The sequence below is a fragment of the Terrapene carolina genome, unplaced genomic scaffold (assembly GCF_002925995.2).
Source record: "Terrapene carolina triunguis isolate 2854851 unplaced genomic scaffold, T_m_triunguis-2.0 Scaffold21, whole genome shotgun sequence".
Lineage (NCBI taxonomy): Eukaryota > Metazoa > Chordata > Testudines > Emydidae > Terrapene > Terrapene triunguis.
The window spans coordinates 21,656,502-21,676,535 of NW_020664372.1; the positions used below are offsets into that span (position 1 = coordinate 21,656,502).

The 20,034-nt window shown below is 43.2% G+C and overlaps 1 protein-coding gene across 8 annotated transcripts in view; it reads left to right on the forward strand.

Moving 5' to 3' along the window:
- The first annotated feature begins 1,149 nt into the window (after positions 1 to 1,149).
- The window catches only part of MBNL2 (muscleblind like splicing regulator 2), a 143,403-nt gene continuing 124,518 nt past the window's right edge, over positions 1,150 to 20,034 (forward strand). For 7 of the 8 annotated variants that reach the window (XM_024195749.3, XM_024195753.3, XM_024195746.3 and 4 more), the window contains exon 1: positions 1,150 to 1,217. The gene's annotated coding sequence lies outside the window, so the exon portion shown is untranslated. Of the gene's footprint in view, positions 1,218 to 16,389; positions 16,471 to 20,034 lie in introns of those variants that run through there. The other variant, XM_024195748.3, reaches the window with a different exon arrangement.

The following is a 20,034-nucleotide window of genomic DNA, read 5'->3' on the forward strand; positions in this document are numbered from 1 at the left end:
GCATTGCCAGCAGATCGAGGAATGTGATCGTTCCCCTTTATTCGACATTGGTGAGGCCTCATCTGGAATACTGTGTCCAGTTTTGGGCCCCACACTACAAGAAGGATGTGGAAAAATTGGAAAGAGTCCAGCGGAGGGCAACAAAAATGATTAGGGGTCTGGAGCACATGACTTATGAGGAGAGGCTGAGGGAACTGGGATTGTTTAGTCTCCAGAAGAGAAGAATGAGGGGGTATTTGATAGCTGCTTTCAACTACCTGAGGGGGGGTTCCAAAGAGGATGGAGCTCGGCTGTTCTCAGTGGTGGCAGATGACAGAACAAGGAGCAATGGTCTCAAGTTGCAGTGGGGGAGGTCTAGGTTGGATATTAGGAAAAACTTTTTCACTAGGAGGGTGGTGAAGCACTGGAATGCGTTACCTAGGGAGGTGGTGGAGTCTCCTTCTTTGGAGGTTTTTAAGGCACAGCTTGACAAAGCCCTGGCTGGGATGATTTAATTGGGAATTGGTCCTGCTTTGAGCAGGGGGTTGGACTAGATGACCTCCTAAGGTCCCGTCCAACCCTGATATTTTATGATTCTATGATTCTTGCTCAACTTGCCCCCCATACTGCCACGGATCCCAATTTCAGGGGGACTACTCAGGATAGTAAAGGTAAGCACGAGTGTGTTTCCAGGATCAGGGCCCAAGTGGTGAAGGGTGTGCTTGGGTACTGTAGGCACAGGATGGATGATGAGTGGCCAGTGAGGTCGGAACTACAGACCCAGGGAAGAGCGCAGGTGAGAAATAGTTGAAAGGGGCTGTGTCGTGGTCCTTCCCCTCCCCGCCCCCCGCGAGGTTTGGGTCAGGTTGGGTGGGAGCCCCGCACCAGGGTATGCAGGGGCGGTGGCAGGGCGCTGGGGAGCACACTCTCGAGGCGGGGCGGTGGGCGGATGCAGCCTGTGCGAGTCCCTGGGGGGTGGGCGGCATGTTTGAGGGGTGCAGGGCAGGAGCTGCAGTGCCGCTTTGGGGGAGGGAGGCGGAGTCACCGGGGGAGCTGCACCCTCCCCTCCGCGCACAGGGCGGGGTGGCCAGGCCCGGCCCAGCCTGGAGGCGCGTCGCTGGCGTGTGTGGAGCCGCCCCCGCCCGAGCAGCGAGCCGCGGCGGGAGAGAGGCGACAGCTAGCTCCGCGGTCGCCGGGCGGACACAGCCAGGGCCCCGCCGAGGTGCCGCCGCCAGCAGGTCAGAGGCGGGGCGGGCTGCATTAGTGGGGCATGGCCAGGGGGAGGTGCGGGTGGGTGCTGTGCGCGGGGGCAGCGAGGCGCCCAGGGGCTGGGGACGAGGGCACCGGCAGACGGGCCTGCAGCGCGCCGCGGGGCTGACCTGGTCCCCGGGTGCCGGGGCGGCTTTTTGTTCGCTTCGTTTGGGTGCCTGCGCTTGTTTGTCGCTCTGGCTCTGACGAGGCGCTGGGGCTCAGGTAGCGCTGCGAAACCCCACCCACCCCAGGCTCCGCTTTGCCTCCTGCGGCTCCCACGCTCCAGATGGGGGGACGCTGTCGGGCTTGCTGGGCTTCCGAATGACAACAAGGCGAGCGTGTGTCAGCTCTGCACCTGTGCAGGAAACTCGTGTCGGGAGGGAAGTTGACCCAGGGCCCTTCTCCAGCGCGTCCCCACCCCAGTGAGGAGTTACGGCTGAAGAGCGCTAAGTTGCCCTGCTTTATCCTTAAACTTTGGTGTGTTTCCCACTTCTGTTCTAAGAACTTGGGCTGCCCCAGAGGTGGTAACCATTGAGACTGGAAGTTCTGTTTTAGTTAGACAGGAGCTTCATGCTCTTCCTCCAAATGGGGAGAACTCTGCTTACTCCCTATTATATGTGGTTCAGTGGCAAGTGATAGTTCTGTTAACTCAGCATTTGGCACACTGCCCGTGGTAAAAAGTAGCAGTGAACAGAACTAATGTTTTCGTTTCTTCTGGAACAGAAGATCTCTGATTAAGGCCTTGTTTACATTAGCATTTTTCTTCAAATTTCTCACCATTGCAGTTCTGCTGCTGGCAGTAGTGACTAGGTGGCCTTATGCAGAATTCTTTTCAGAAGCCACTGGAACGTCTTAACTCATCTAGACTTGCCGTAATTAGGGTTAGACAATACTGTGGCTAAAACATCAGTGGCCTGTCTGTAGTAGCTCTTCCTTTACGGCTACTGTACCTCTGGTAGAGCTGTGCTGGTGGGAGCGAAACAGTGGGAAGTTTGAATAAAAACGCTAGTTTGTAGTCACACCCTGAGAAACAGTGGGGAAAACACTTAAGTACCCGCCTCTTTTGCCAATTATGCACAGAAAGTCTGTAGATAGATAATGTTGATTAGAAGGTGTCTTTTCACTTTTAAAAAAAATCTTTATTTTCAGTCAGTTTCTGTTTTGAGATGTTTTGTCTGTCAGTTTTAGACCTGTTCTATTCCTGACCACAAGTACAAATAACATCAATAATAATGCATACATATATTTGAAACAGCATGACCTACCTTGAGATATACTTTGTTTAACTGTAGTGTGAAACCATGCAGGGATAATCTAACTAGTGAGACTGTTTATGGTAGTCGTTTCAAATTGCTGTATTTTGAAAGTAATACAGAATTATAATTAGTAGAATGTAATTTTTTTCTTAAATATATGTGACTCAGCTTGTAACTTTAAAACACTGTTCATACCTTGGTGTGTGGATTAACAAAATCCTTTTGATCCTCATTACCTATGGTTCTTGCATTGGGTTTTCTGACACTCAATATGTATTTGAACACTGAAGTGTCATCCAGGGGATACTGCCCTTGAAGAATGGTCTCTAGCATTGCTGTGCCAGGCTGGTAGAAAACCTCTTTTACACTTGCTCTTAAAATGTATTGACACTGGAGAGAAAAAAAATGTTCAGCATCAGCACTGCCAGTTTTGGAAACTATAGTGTAGACCGGGCGTCCGGCGTGGTGGTAAAAATATCTGTACACAGTCTGCCGTTCAACTCGCATGTGCTGGCACTGGTGCTTGAAAAACTCAGTATTTTCTTAGTATTGTTCAGTGCCAGGTTGGCATGTGTTTGAAGGATAAGAGAGCACCTAGTGGGACGAGAGCAGTTCTCTTCCTCTTCGATGATTACCTTGAATGCCTTGGTTTGCTTCTATTATTCTAGGCTACTGGTATACAAGACTATTGTGCTTCAGCCACTGGCACTCACTACTGCTTATGGAGACCCTGATCCTGTATGTAGCTATAGGTGGCCTGACCCCTCGATTTCACTGTGGCTCTGCACAGGTGCATGGGTCTGCCTATGTTGAGCAGCTTGCAGCTTCAGGGCCACAGAATGGTCTGGCAGCCTGCAGGTTTTGCTATATTAGCATTGGTCTCCTCATGAGTGGAATGTCTGTGTGTGCAGCCACACAGATTGTACATTTGTAGGCCCAGCTGTGCTATTATGTGTGTAATCTCAACATAGTTTTCCTTCTGAAGTTTAATTCCTCTCTTCATCATCGCAGTCTTTTTTTCTTTCTTTCTTCACCTATTTTTAAAGTCAAGCAGACAATTGGGACAATCTGTCACAATCTCAAATTTTTGGGATTAAAGTGCTAGAAGTGGCATATCTTCTTAACGTTTGGCTTTGATAGAATGAAGCCTGTAATGCTGAGACGGTTTGAAAAAAAGTCTACTTACACTGGTCTACAATTTTTGAGAAGTCGTCTGCTTCAGAGATAAAATGTGCTATTTATTATGTATTTTGATGTGCTGAATTCAAATATGACAATTAAAACAACTGGCTACTGTTTCTAAGATATTTAAGTTTTTACATGTTATGTCTATGTATATTGTGTAGATAGAGTTTGAATCATAAATTGTAAACCTATGTCTTTTCAAGTGTTTATGGTTGCTTTAATGATAATATTTCACCTGTCCTGTTTATGTAACACTTTAAAAATCAGCAAAAGGGTTATATAAATAAAATTTATTATGAAACAAAAGACAAACTATTCTGTACATAGTTTAGTCCTATTCAGTGTCTACTCTGCGCTTCTTGGCTTGTCTCTTGTATTCATTAAATGGAGCATATCTTGTCACTGTCCAGCAATAGTCTGCAAGCATTGATGGGCTCCATTTGCCCTGATAGCGTTTCTCCATTGTTGCAATGTCCTGGTGAAATTGCTCGTCGCTCACTGCTCCGCAGTTCGGTGGAAAAAAACTAGATGAGCGTGCAAAAAATGTATCTTTAGTGACATGTTGCAACCAAGGCTTTTGTATGCCTTGAGGAGGTTTTCCACCAACAACCTGTAGTTGTCCGCCTTGCTGTTTCCGAGAAAATTTATTGCCACTAACTGGAAGGCTTTCCATGCCGTCTTTTCCTTGCCACGCAGTGCATGGTCAAATGCATCATCTCGAAGAAGTTCACGAATCTGAGGACCAACAAAGACACCTTCCTTTATCTTAGCTTCACTTAACCTTGGAAATTTTCCACGGAGGTACTTGAAAGCTGCTTGTGTTTTGTCAATGGCCTTGACAAAGTTCTTCATCAAACCCAGCTTGATGTGTAAGGGTGGTAACAAAATCTTCCTTGATTCAACAAGTGGTGCATACGGAACACTTTTCCTCCCAGGCTCCAATGTCTGTCGGAGTGGCCAATCTTTCTTGATGTAGTGGGAATCTCTTGCACGACTATCCCATTCACAGAGAAAACAGCAGTACTTTGTGTATCCAGTCTGCAGACCAAGCAAGAGAGCAACAACCTTCAAATCGCCAGAAAGCTGCCACTGATGTTGGTCATAGTTTATGCACCTCAAAAGTTGTTTCATGTTGTCATAGGTTTCCTTCATATGGACTGCATGACCAACTGGAATTGATGGCAAAACATTGCCATTATGCAGTAAAACAGCTTTAAGACTCGTCTTCGCTGAATCAATGAACAGTCTCCACTCATCTGGATCGTGAACGATGTTGAGGGCTGCCATCACACCTTCGATGTTGTTGCAGGCTACAAGATCACCTTCTATGAAGAAGAATGGGACAAGATCCTTTTGATGGTCACGGAACATGGAAACCCTAACATCACCTGCCAGGAGATTCCACTGCTGTAGTCTGGAGCCCAACAGCTCTGCCTTACTCTTGGGTAGTTCCAAATCCCTGACAAGGTCATTCAGTTCACCTTGTGTTATGAGGTGTGGTTCAGAGGAGGAGGATGGGAGAAAATGTGGGTCCTGTGACATTGATGGTTCAGGACCAGAAGTTTCATCCTCTTCCTCGTCTGACTCAAGTGAGAATGATTCTGGTGCATCAGGAACCGGCAGTCCTTCTCCGTGGGGTACTGGGCGTATAGCTGATGGAATGTTTGGATAATGCACAGTCCACTTTTTCTTCTTTGACACACCTTTCCCAACTGGAGGCACCATGCAGAAGTAACAATTGCTGGTATGATCTGTTGGCTCTCTCCAAATCATTGGCACTGCAAAAGGCATAGATTTCCTTTTCCTGTTCAACCACTGGCGAAGATTTGTTGCACAAGTGTTGCAGCATATGTGTGGGGCCCACCTCTTGTCCCGATCTCCAATTTTGCAGCCAAAATAAAGGTGATAGGCTTTCTTAACCATAGTGGTTATACTGCGCTTTTGTGATGCAAAAGTCACTTCACCACAAACATAGCAGAAGTTATCTGCACTGGTCACACAAGTACGAGGCATCTCTGCTCACTTTGGCTAAACAGAAATGTGTCCCTTTGCAAAATCAAACACTGACAAATAAGAGAGCACGACACTGTATGATTTCTAGAGCTGATATAGGGCAATTTGTTCAGCAGAGTGATGTAAGCTTCGTTATGATTGCATCATCCATGACTTCTAGGAATAACACGATGCAATTCATATCATGTATGACGCAATACCAGCTTCAGATTGCATCATTCATTGTTTTGCCTAAAAAGCAAGTACTGTCCAAACCCAGTCATAGATGTATTCATAGATCCAGTCAAAGATGTATTTTAGTCATTTCTGGTTTAAATTGAGATCCCTTCCCTTTATAACTCACTTATCCTCCGCCATTCCCAAGTCAAGGGTCGTATATACTGACCCAATAGCATATCTTGAAAACTAGAGCCAATCAACAATTTTAAGACTCATTTTCGTTCTCAGTGACCCAGAATTAGTAAAGTTTGACTACATTTATTTCAGAAGCATTTTGGCTGTAGAGCAGTGTTATTGGTAAATCTTAGACGAAATTCCTGTCTACTACTACATCCCCCCCCTTTCTGTAACTTTTTTGTACTTCTCTGCTGATTGGATAGTCTCTAGAATGGAGTTGTGTGGGCTGTAAATTTGGAATGAATTAGTTCAAAGGAAGAAAAGATTCTTTCTACGCTGGCAGAGGAAGCTACTGCTGTTAAAAATGAGATTATCACTTCAACAGTCTCTGAATCCAAGTGCTTAAGTGACTTCCAGCAGTTCACTGGTGTGACTTTCTTTAAAACTTCATCGGCAAACATATATTTCTTGAATGGTTCACCCTTAGTTCTGTTTATTATAGTTGGCATTATGGAGGGATGATTGCTGGATGTCCATGTTAGAGCCAACTCCTCTTCTTCAGCAGTTAAGGTTTGACCTTGGTACCGAGTATTAAGAATATTTGCAAGAAAATGAGCTGGAGATAGTGCTTGTCTCATTTGTTTTTTTAATGCTTGTAATTTAACTCTGTCATTGCATATTTCTCTTTTTTAAGATCTCACTCAGTTCCTTCTAAATTTCAACAGCATCAGCAATAAAGCAGCTATTTCCCTGCATTTTGTTCAAGGCTACAGAAATAGGCTTCAGGGTACTCAGCATGTGTTTTAACATTTCTCTTAAGGCCAATGTTGAGAGCTTTGGCTATGACAGTGCCATCTATTTTTTCATGATTTTGTTCACAAACTGTCATCAGATTAGGCCAGTTCTTGATATAGTGCTCAAAACAGTCCACTACTGAGTTCTATCACATGTTTTGTGGGAGAGTTAGCTGGTTCCTCCCACTTTTTTCAGAACAGCTGCTGCAAAGTGGTTGTTTCGGAAGTATTTTGTAATTTCAACAGCGTTAGCCTTTATTTCTGGAACACTGAAGTCTTTGGCGAGGAGGTGCATCAAATGAGCACAGCAACCATATGTTATTAGCTTGGGACTCTCTTCTAAATAATTTCTTCACATCTTGGATACATTTGCAGCATTGTCTGTGACCAAGCTGCATACTAGACATTTGAATTTTTTTTCACAGTTTGTTATAGCTTTTACTGCTACTTCTTGTAGCAGTGTGCATTTGGCTGTGTGCATTTCCTGATGTATCAATTGTTTCTGTAAGGAAGACATTCCCTTCTTCTATTGTCACACAAGCATATACAACAGGATCATTGTGGACATTGCTCCACCCATCAAGACTCAGGTTAACAATTACCCTCTAGACCTTGTGCACACTGCTCAATTTCTCTTTCATACACTTTATCCAGCAATTTGCCTGAGACATCCGCGCTGTTGGGTGGACTGTATCCTGGTCTTAATGACTGAACCGTGTTAATAAAGTGTGGGTTCTCAATCATATGGAAAGGAGAGTTTGTTGCATAAACAAACCGGGCAATTTTTTCATCAATTACCTCTTTTTGTAATCTGCTGGTTCTTATCACAAACTTATCTATGGTTGTTTCTGGATGATGGAGATTTTTTTTTTTTCTTTTTGCTACAGGTGATATACTGTGGCTATGTGACATACATGATGTGACTGAAACACTATCATTGGCAGATAACTCTGAAACTATAGAAAATGATGGTGATTTTGAAGGTGGATAGTCGTCAGAATCCTGTATGTTGAGGATGGATTCTCCTAAACAAAATAAGTCAATGCAGTTATTTAATTATTATTACTCATTGCATTCAGTGACATGCAGTACTACTTTAAAGGTGAAATTGTAAAAGGAAGATCTGCCTATTTCAGCTATTTATTTTTTATCACAACTGCATCTAAAATGATAGTACCATAGAGTAACAACTGTATTTTTTGCTCAAACATGAGAATTCAAGAATAGTCCAGAAGTACGACAGGCAGTTCTTAAGAAAGAAGTATGAAATAAAAATGTTTACCAACCTGAAGATCCTGCATGTTCAGATATGTTCCTTTCATCATCTTCAACGCAGCTTCCTCCTCAGAAGGAACACTTCTCATGATGTTGTTTTATTTGGGCAACCAGGCCTTATATTTCTTTGTTGTGCTGTTTGCATATTGTGCGCATGCCTGTCTTACCCACAGGTAGAGGAACTTCATTAAAATATTCCCAAACTGAGTCTCTTTTATGGCCTGCTGCCATTATAGGTTTTCCCTTGTAGTGAGAGAATGGTATGGTAGATCTCAAATCAATGAAGGCTACACTCAGAAAGACCTCAAGACTTCTGGAATATGCTGCTCAAACAGTTTCATTTTTGTTTCTACTGCCTGTCCCTCCCGTCTCACATTTATCTCCAGACTTCTCCTTGTCCAGATCTATTCCACCCCCAACAATCTTCTATTCATTGAACTTTTTGAAACTTTTCACTTTAGAAAGATGTAAGGGATTGACTCTGTGTACACAAATTTGCAGAGGGACAATAGGGTTGAGGTCTGTTATTTCTCACCTCTATATATTATTTATTTTAAAACTTTTTTGCTGTTAGCAAGCATGTTATCTCTGGAGACACAAATCCACAGTTTGAGAACTACAAAACTAAGCATCTCTGATAGTGCTCAGTCTAGAAGATATCGAGTCCCATTGGGTAGATAGAAAGATTTAACCAAAATAATCTATACAGAAGCCCCTGGAGCCCCATAAAGTTGGGTCCCTAATCCATGAACTATTATAACTCATTTACAAAACTTTTCTTAAACATTACATGAATATATTGTCTCATACTATAGAATTAGAATTTATAATCCCTATTCCATGATGAGATACATTATAGCTTAAAGATATCTTAATTAAAACTATCTTTAGATAGGTTTTTTCCTCAAAAAGCATTTTATCAAAAAAATCCGATTTAAATACAAGAAATCTATTTTTTTTTTAAAATAATTGAGTTTTATCCACCATGGCCTCCTTGCCCCCTCTCTGCTTAGTGCTGCAAACTCAGCTGATGGGAGGAATTCATTTCTAAGGCCTTGGCTACACTTGCAGATGTAGAGCGCTGTGAGTTAAACCCGCTTTCGGAGAGCGCAGTAGGGAAAGTGCTGCAGTCTGTCCACACTGACAGCTGCTTGCGCACTTGCGTGGCCACATTTGCGGCACTTGCAGCGGCATTGGGAGCGGTGCATTATGGGCAGCTATCCCAGCATGCAAGTGACTGCAACATGCTTTTCAAATGGGGGTGGGGTGGGATGGAGTCTGACAGGGAGTATGTTGTGTGTATGTGGGGGGGGAGAGAGTGGGTTTTTGGGGGGCTGAGAGCATGTCAGCATGCTGTCTTGTAACTTCAGACAGCAGGAGACCCCTCCCCCCCGCCTCTCTCACACACAGCATTCCACGCTAATGTGTCTCGGAGCAGATAAGCAGCCGTCTGTCAGAAACGGAGCTTTCAGACAGCATATCCGCATTCCTACAGCGAGTTCAAAACAATGAGAAGAGTGGCCACTTGACTTAAGGGGATTATGGGACGTTTCCGGAGACTGATCAGAGCGCAGTAATGCAACACCTTGTCCACACTGGCGCTGCAGTGCTCCAGCGGGGGTGCAGCAAACATTATTCCACTCGCCGAGGTGGAGTACCAGCAGCGCTGTAGCCGTGGAGTCTACGTGCCTCTACGTGCCTTGCCAGTGTGGATGGGTAGTGAGCTAGTGTGCCCGGGGCTCCTTTATTCTGCTGTAATTTGCAAGTGTAGCCAAGCCCTAAGACTCCTCTTCACTGGAGGGGGAGAGTAAACAACAAAGTCTTTTGTCCTCTTTAATGTTCCACTCTAGTACATCTGGTGTCAATGTCCCTTCCTTGTGGGGAAGCACATGACACCTTCTGTTGGAGATCAGCATTTCACAGTAGTTAATGTTTCTTTCCTGTCTGGTGATTTATAGTTACTGGGGATCACAATGCAAACACTCAAATATTACCTTATAATATGGGATACAGATGTTAGAAGTGAGATTAATACATGCAGCAATTTACAAGCATTCCATAAAGTCCTAAGCATTAAATGCATTCTTATAGTTAAAAGAGGTATTAGAATTATACCAAGACACAGATGAGCCAGATTGGTTCCAACAACGTATTTGTCAGTGTTCAGTGGAGAGGACCTTGGCATAAGCTGGCACATGGTCTGCCAGCATCACATGTACAGTCTGATTTTATTTTAGGTTAGACATGTTCTCTGATTAACTGTCACTATGGCCTCACTCATTAATACCTTGATTGTGTATATTAACTACTTCTAAGCCAACCTCTCTGCTCACTGAAGAAAGTCTGTCAGTGCCTGTTGGGACACTACTAGAGTGTTTCAGAATCAAGAGACCTTGCAGCAGAATTTGGGTCCAAACTAACCTGCCTAGAAAAACTCAGAGCCTTGCACATAGGTATTAAATCTGTAAAGTATCTTATCAGAGTAGAACCCCACTTAAATCTTTCTTTAAATGATTCCTACAACCCCATAATCATTTTTACTACTCTTCTCTGAATTGTTTCCAGTTTGTTGATAGCTTTTTGATGCTGAAGTGCTCAGAGAAGATGTGAATGCAGTAGTCAATAGCAGAGATGAAAATAACGTAGAAGCTGTTTTTTCAACACTGGTAGACCCCCAGCTGCGCCTACTCCCCCCATCCCCCTTATATCTGTTTAAATTGTGCTTGTGTGTATTTTTTTCTAGAGTATATAAAAATAAAACTTTCGCACTCTTCTTATTAGCTACTTTTATAATACCTTTTTCACAAGAGCGTCATGTAGTATCTTAGTGAAACCACTTAGATGTGTGTGTAATTTTTACATGCTTCCAGTGGTAAGTCATAGAGGTCTGATTCTGATCTGTTGATGTTAGATATTGTGAAGGGCACCCTAGAAACACCTAAGCACCATATATATGTGATCAAGATAAAGCTGTGAATTTTGTCTCTCCCAACTTTAGCAGTTTTTTGTTTGCTATGGTGGTTTGGTGTATCTGCATGTGTAATCCTTCATCTTTCCTTATTGCAGAAAAGCTTTTGCAAAATGATGAGTCTTGTAGTGTACTCTGAAAACTGTCATGCTTAGACTCTGCCTTATTCACTTCAGTAGATTTTCCATGGTTGAGTGTTCCTGATCCAGCATGCCTTATTTGTGTCTTTCAAGAGCTTCACCTTTGGCAGCAGGATTGTCCCAGAGGAGTGCAGCTCTGTAGATAGGTGATTTCTCATGTAAACTGGTCCCAGCACGTTGACTGTCTTAAACATTAAGACAGATTGGTACTAGAAGTGAACTAGGAGTTGAAGAGTGCACAGCATCAGTGTGATATGTTCTTTAGAGCTTTCAGCTAAGGAGGTGGGTGGTTGCATTCTAAACAAGTTAGACTTCCTGTGTAGCCTTCAGTTTCAGCCCGATTCATTGGGTTACAATAGTTAGTGTCTTGATTAGCTTCTTGGTGTTGCTCTTCTCACTAGCAAGACGTAATATTTGTTTTCAAGTTGAGCTAATGACCTTTTCTTGAGAGGTTTTCTCAGGTAGGCACTCTTAATAACCTCGTGACTCTGTCTGCTGAGATGATATAAAAGTCAGTATTGTCAGAATGTTCTTGACAATGGTGTCTGTTGCATCTCAACTTTACTATTCTATATATGTTCTTGTATATCACTCATCACCATAGTATCTGAATGCCTTCCAATAGTGCATTAAACAACATGACTAACATCCATCATATGTTTCTTCTCTCATCCTCTTCCTAGGGGAGAAGTGTGTACAGTGGAGTGTCTTGTTTCGGTAGGTATTTAAAAAAATACACAGCAACATGTACATGGTTTTATTATTTGTATTAGAGAAAATGCACCTTACACTTGGAGCAGAAGCTGGTAAGGTTTGTGATGGTCCTTAGTTCCTGGGGTAGTCCTAGGGAGGGGGCCGTAATGAGGTGATGGTCTGACAGTGTCCAAGGGAGGGGGTGGGATTTAGTGTTCTCAGTATTGAAATCTACACTGAAGATCAGGTCCAGAGTATGACCTGTGAAAGTCCTGTATCTTAGAACTATCAAAGTGCTTTTTTCTCAGAGGTAGCTATTAGGTTGTTAGAAGGGGATATCCAAATTAGTGGCCCCGGCCATTGATGAGGAATTCTATTTAATTAATTAAATTTATTTTTAGGGAGAGTGGAAGAAGCAGAAAATATAGAGGAGGGAGAACACATGATGTAGGGAAGGAAAGGGTTAGGAAATAGAGCCCATCCATTTGGAGAACTCCGTTGAGGGGGTAAATCTCTCTTTTGTAATCCTAACAGGTAGTGAATGAAGTATTGCATGAACTTTGACTCTAAGATACAATTTTTCATAATATACGTTTTGGTAGCGGTGGAATTAAATCTTAGGCCACATCTACACTACCACTTATGGAAAAAACACCCCCCTCAGCGACATAAATTTCACTGGCATAAGTGGTAGTGTGCACAGTGCTATGTCAGCGGGACATAGCTACTACCGCTCGTTGGGGAGTGGTTTAATTACGTTGATGGGAGAGTTCGTCTCCGTCGGCATAGAGTGGCTACATGAGAGACCTTACAGCAGGACAGCTGCACTGATAAAGTTATCCCATTGTAAGGTCTCTAGTGTAGACATAGCCTTAGTGTAAACTATGTGGGCCATACTGTCATCACAGATGTAGCTGTCCCAGGTCTGCTGCTTGTACTGCTGACATGTTATATTGACTCTATTTCCTTGGTCTTTGTAGCTTTTACTGTACTTCTTTGGTGCAAAACATTCTTGTTGTTTGTGCAGAGTCATCTCTTATCTATTGGTGGGTCTGCACTTAGGACAGAGTGTAGAATACCAATGCTGCAAACCCAGCCAGCACAGGTATAAATAGCATCATAGATGATGAGGCACTGCTTAGTCCAGGGGTAGGCAACCTATGGCACGCATGCCAAAGGCGGCACGCAAGCTGATTTTCAGTGGCACTCACACTGTCCGGGTCCTGGCCACTGGTCCGGGAGTCTCTGCATTTTAATTTAATTTTAAATGAAGCTTCTTAAACATTTTAAAAACCTTATTTACTTTACATACAACAATAATTTAGTTATATATTATAGACATAGAAAGAGACCGTCTAAAAACGTTAAAATGTATTACTGGCATGCGAAACCTTAAATTAGAGTGAATAAATGAAGACTCGGCACACCACTTCTGAAAGGTTGCCGACCCCTGGCTTAGTCCAATAGTGCCCTAGATGCCAGAACCCTGGGGTGTACCCCCTACTCTGCTCTGTACATGCCCAGGCAGTGCTGCTCAGGTCTACACTGCTATTTTAGCAATGTCCTGGAGACATTCCAGAATTAACACCTAGTTTAGTTAAATGAAGGTAATTCATAACCTCCATTGCAGGCAAATACTGCTCTCTCTGCATAGCCTTGGGGGGCATCATGTAGAATCAACATGATTTTTGCTTCCCAAGATGTGGAGCTGGAATTGGGGAGCCCATGCAGCAGATACACATGCTCTGAAAACTAAAGGGATCTTATGGTGTACAGCTAAGGGGATTTTAGGGGTGGGAGCCAGCAGATCCTCCTATTAGATGGATTCATCAGTTTTTTTTCTTCCTGTATCTGGTTTGAATAGAAGCAGAGGGCTGAGGCGAAGGTGGTTTTCAGGAAGAACCTCTCACTATACAATTCTGTTGTTCAGTAGGGTGAGGATCCGGAATATGGACAGTTCACACCTTTGCATTGTTTTCAGATGTCCATCTGTCAACCTGTCGTGGAACAGGGTAACACTCACAATAAGCTCAGATTCAGCTGAGGCAGCATCAGGCTTATTCCGAGTACACAACACAGCACCTAATGGGTAAGGAGCAGCTTTTGTGTTGAGCAGACACTGAGTGGCACTAGATGAATTCTTACATATCGGGTATGGAATGGCCTCTTGTGGGCAACACCCAATATGGGGTGAGCTATACCAATTCAATTACAAACCCTGCACTGGCTGTGTGAGTTCCTTACAGGACCCAGGAAGACAACATTACGGGCTTCTCTATAGGGGGATTTAGTTTGCACTGAGTTGGCGGACAGTAGATGGTGCACAATATGTAGGCATGCTAATAGGGTGTACGCAGGAAAGCTGTACTCTCTTTCAGTTTGCATCATTGTGTACACACAACAGGGGCTTGGTGTGCACTAAGCATGCAGCATTTCAGGAGGGTATCCCCAAAATGCTTTACTTTGCTGCTGAGCTCTGTGCATTCTGGGTTTTTTTTCTCACTGTGTGTTGTGGGATAATGTAGTGGAGGTCAATGAAACTCTGAGATTTGGGGTCAAACTCCAAAAAATCCACTCTCTGTCTCATACTTCCTGCCTTTTTGGGTTGGCTAGTACCATTTTTGAATTGCTGTCATGGAGAAATAGATGACTGGGGCTATTGTCATGCAGGTGTGTGCTGCCATGCAGAAGGTACTGTTTCACTGGTTTATGAAGTTTGGTAATGCACAGGAGATTGACTGCTTTTCATGGATGGAGTTCCCAAATTGTATTGGGGCAATCGATGAGACACATGTGTGCCTATCATTTGCCCCCACATTTGGCTTCGGAGTTTATAACCAGACAGGGGTATTTCTCCATGGTGCTCCAAGGCCTGGCTGACCACTGCGGCAGGTTTACAAACCTAAACGTAGGGTAGTTTGCAAAGGTCCACGATGCTAGGATCTTTCGGAATTCACGCTTGTTTACCTTAATGCATAATGGATAGTTTGCTCCCAGGATCACTATGGATATTAATGGTGTGAAGATTGCTCTGGTTATCTGGGGAGACCAGTTTATCCTCTGTTTTTGTAGCTAATGAAGTAATTTACAGACCACGGAGACAGAAGGCAGTAATGATCGTGTGCATAGTTGCAGAATGACAGCGGAATGGGCATTTGGCCATCTGAACGCAAGGCAGTGCTGTCTTATGGCTAGACATAAATTTAAGGTACAACAAAGTTTTCCCTAAGGTTATATCTCTGTGTTGTATTTTTGCATAGTATTTGTGAGAGTAAGGGAGAGAGTCTTAACAGTGGGTGGGAGGCTGAGGTGCAGAGACTTGCTTGGTGGTATGAGCAGCCATCAAGGCTTCCGCCAGAAAGCATAAACCACTAGGGCAATTCTGTTAGGGGTGTCTTGTTCTTTCTTTTTCAGGCCCCAGGCTCAAATGTGGAAATGTATGTCCAGCACTTATCCCGGTTGTGGGGGTGGTGCTGGGAGCAGTGTTGGATCATGAGCATTGGAGTTGCTTTCATTGGTCGCAGAAGTAGCATGTTGTTGCACTGTGTATCTTGTGTCTGTGCTTTTGTACTTCTGTAAAAACCTACGAGTTGCGAACATTTGTTTCTTGTTTCATGCCCTGCAGAGTCTTTGTGACTTTTTAATGTTTTTATTGCACAAGTGATGCCAGTACGTAACAGCCAAAATAATACTTGGAAAATGTTACAAATTTGCTCATCGTGATTGTAACAACATGAAACACAGCTTTAATGTGAAGAAGTCTGAAATTCAAATAAAGAATGGTGGAGGGGGGCAGCACACAACAATGGGTGGGAGGCACGCTCCCGTTCTCAGGTGAGTGAACGTCTTACTTTTGCTGGTTCACGTTTTTCTGGAGTTGGGGCTCAGAGTTGCCAAGTGCATTGTATGGCTTGAATGTACTGGGCTCCCATGTTTTGATGTTCACACTTCTCTGTGATGGTACTGGGACGGGGACTGACCTCTGCAGGAGTACAGCCGTGGGGCTACAGCAGGGAACAACTGCTGGTGTTCCCAATACCCTGTATTATCCAGGGGCTTCAGAACATGGCTCAGTCCTAGTTGAAGGTACTTAATTGACTGAGGACCTAATAGCAGCATGTGTTCCAGCACAGCATTGTGCCTGTGCATTGCCTCTGGAAATTACTTTTTTTATGCCCCTGTCTTTCTCTATGATATTTCTGGTTATAGCAGCGCTGTCCCAAGCTGCTTAATTTCTGTCTCTGGATAGTTGCCAGTCTTTCTCCCGCTCAGATTTAAAAAACACCATCCAGCTCTCTGTAGTTCTCTAGTTTTTTTTGAGCCTGTAAGAAGGGCTCCAGACATCTCACTCTTAGACTTCTATTTCTTCCCCTTCAGGTTGGACAGCTGCTCAGCTGCTGATAAAGGCCCTGTCCTGGAGGGTGTTGCTGCTGGAGGTCCCGGGGGAGTAGAGAAAAAAGCAAGTGGTTATTGTTCATATTACAACTATTTTCATAGAAGTAATCATAGCATTTTTTTAGTCCTCTGTTTCTGAATTCCATTCCCTGAGGCTCATCCCAGACTTGGGGAAACCTCAGACGGTAAGTGGTGTGTGAATGGGGGCAAGATTGAGATGTTCCTGGTTTGGGTCTCCAGTTATTATATGGGGTCTGAGAGGTTAGTGGGGGGCAGGATAGTAGTCCCCTCTGTATCCCCGTTAGATTGTCCTGATTCCCAATGACAGAGAGGCAGAGAATGGTCTTATTCAGAAAGGTAAAAAGGGCAGACCAGTGAGATATGCTGTGAAGTTACCTAGATGGTCTCCCACACCCCACCCCTCCATAAAGCTGCAGGAGCAGAAGGAGTTGTGAGCTATGCCAAGGGTGGTGCAGCTGTCCCACAGAATGTCTGTATTAAAGTCAAGCAATTTCTCAGTCTTGTATTCTGTTTAATGTCCCCTGCAGACATTCAGAAAGTTCAGAGAAAATAGCCTGGGTTCTGCACTGATTATTTGAAACCTTTACTGCTCCCAGGTCTTTCCCCCTCCCCCCCCATGAAATATGTAACCTGATGAAAAGCCATTAAGAGCTGCCTGGCTATGCTACTCCTAACCTAAATGTCTTTTCCTGTACAAATCCCTGTAACAGGTTGTTTGTACCTGAGCAGGGAGCAGTAGCCTGAATGCCCACACCTAGGTATACCTCATGTAAGCTGTGAATACTAACTAAACTTTTTTTCCTGTAACAGCTGTCTCAATAAACATTTGAATTTCACACAGCTAAATAGTATCATTATGGAATGTTCTGTGGGAAGGCAGGGGAGGGGAAGTAGAGGCTGTCTGAGCCTGCACCTTGCAAGTTTTGAGCATGTGAATGGAGTTAGGAGTGGGGGGACGGGATGCAGCATTTGCCAGGAAGGAGCGATGTGGGGAGGGAGAAAGAAATTAATAGATGGGAGTGGATGAGTTTGAAAACAGATAATGGACAACAGGGCTTCAGTACAAGATAAAAGCTGATTGCCTGGCTGGTCCAGCCGCCATTTTGAAATTGTGTTGTGGGAGGGGTTGGGGCAGTCTGAAGGCGAATAGTGTTGGGTGAGGGAGGGAGGGGATGGAGACTTGGGAAGGTTTCTAGCTCACAGCTATCAATAATGGCAGCGGCCACGAGGCACCTGGCACTGAAGTTAACACAGCACTATAGCATAATAATAAATTGAAGATAGGTCCCCTCAATAGGATCTTCCTCCTGTGTCCTGGGCTGGATTTGGGTCTGGGAATTGGGCGGCTGTGAGTTCCGAAGAGAGCTTGGCTGTTCGGGGAGATCTCTTCACTGTCCCACTCGTCATCTGCAAGGGCCCTAGTGTCCTCGGTGGTGGAAGTGGTGGAATACCACTGTTCACAAGGGCCCAGGGTTCTGTTGTGGTGTTCCAGCAAAAACTCCTGCCCAATTGCCTATAACATAGACTAGTTACATGCACACCACTAGGCTTTTTGTTATCCCTTATGGTTTTTCGGGCGTTCACTCTTTATACGGCACTGGTAGGCATTCTAGCTGTGACCCTTCTCAGGCATCAGCTTTGAGATCCCCACAAAACGTTTCTTATTGTGGTGGTTGGTCACAAGAGTTGCCTGCACAGTTTCTTGTTCTCAGATAGCGAGGAGATTAAGAATCTCACCACGGCTCCAAGAGACTGCTCGAGGCATATTGTAAGACAGCTGGAGTAATATCACTATAATGCTGTTATGCTGACATATTTGAATCCTGGAGCAAATGGGCCAATTCTGGTCCCATGCCAGTTTTTATACATCTGATCAGTTTGACTCTGGAGTAGTGGAGGCTACACATATAAACAAGTCAGTCACGGACACCCACAAAAGCAGTGTAGGATAGCCGTTCGGAGTACTGCCAAAGTAGTGAGGAAGAAGAATTATGTGCACATGAAATGTAAATCTGCACTAACTCAATTCACATCAAATTTAGTATAGTTTGAAAGAAGACTCTAGAATTTGCACTGAGTAGGGAGTTAGTGCACTTTAAGGGTTTGCATTCTGTGGATGCAGGCATTTTCAATCAGCACTAACTCAAATTAGCATGGACTAAACCCCCTCTGTAGACAAGTGCTACAATGATTGATTTACATTCAGTACACATTTGAAAGGTTTTCTTCTCAACCTTACAGGCTACAAACATGGGTTTTTTTTGGTTATTTTTAAGAAAGTTTTGGTTATGTGTTATTTGTGTTAGAGTAGCACTCAGAGTCCTCAACCAGATTGTTCCTCATTGTGCAGGGTACTATACAAACATTGGGATAATGTGCCAGCTAATGAGGGAACTTTTCTACTCACCATTGGTAAATGCATTTGTCAAGCCCTGGCTCACTGACTTACTGTTTACATGGCTGTCTTAAATAGTATTTGTACTTCTGTGTGATTCATTGTGAGTCATAAAACTGTGTTGCTGCATAATGTGCAACAGCTGAAGCTAGCTAAGAATTTTTGTTTTGCATTTAACTAGATGGCATAGCACTAAAGAAAACAGGACTATGGTTGGAAGGGTCTTTTCTGAAATGGGTAAAGAAATATAATTCATGTTTGCTCTCAATTTTAATAACTCTTAAGGATTAATTTTCAGACTGATGGTTTATTGAATTATAAACAGCATTTTCAGTTGTCTCAAAGAAAATGAGAATTGTTTACCAAATCACAGCTCTCGTATAAATCTATTAATAGACCCTACGTTTGTTATTTTAAAGGGTTTGTTGTGTATTATCTATCTTGCATTAACTTCTTCAGTAAGAAATTAGTTGTCCTGCAAAAATTCTCCTTTTACAATTAATTTTGTATCAAACCAGAGAGTTGTCGAACAGCTTGGAAGATAAAGAGAGTGCACAAATACAATGACTAAGTTCTAGTCAGTTATGTTGAATATGCAGTTCCATACTTAAAGGAACACTCACAGTTTAATAATCATGAGTAAGATTCTCAGCTGAAGTAAATGGACGCAATCTATATTTCAGAAATATGGGGCCAGATCCCAACCTGGTGTAAATTGATAGTGGAACTATACCGATTTACATCAGCTAAGAATTTAATCCCATATTTTAAAAATATAAGTGTTCTTATCAACATTATAATATTTTCAGTTATTAAGTGAAACTTCAGAACACAAGTTTATTTTTCACTGGGATGTCTCTTCACATCTTGCATTATCTTTCAGCATGGAGAATCTCTCATAATGGAAATAAAATTGTCTGTTTCACAACTGGTGCTCCTGCAGGACAAATATTGCTATGTTTGGATTACAAACACTGTAGAGGCAATCTTTTGTTAACAAGGAGACTTCAGCTGGAAATAAGAAAAAAAGTTTTGAAAGTTTTAGTTTTATAAAACCTAAGTTTTTGTTCAAGTAAGATGTGACAGTGTCTCTTCAAATAGATGGTCATTCTCCCAGACCACTGTCTGACTTGGGACCTTATCTATATTAGGGAACTCTTCCTACATTTTTAAACTATTGCTACTAGCAGTTCAACTCCTCCAGTGTTACAGTTAGAGCTTACATAAACAAGTTATATCTGTACTGTTGAGAAGTTCATACTTAGCAGATGGCCTTTGATATCTTTTTATTTTGTTCAAATCATTATTAAAAACATGTGCCCCGTACTAGCCA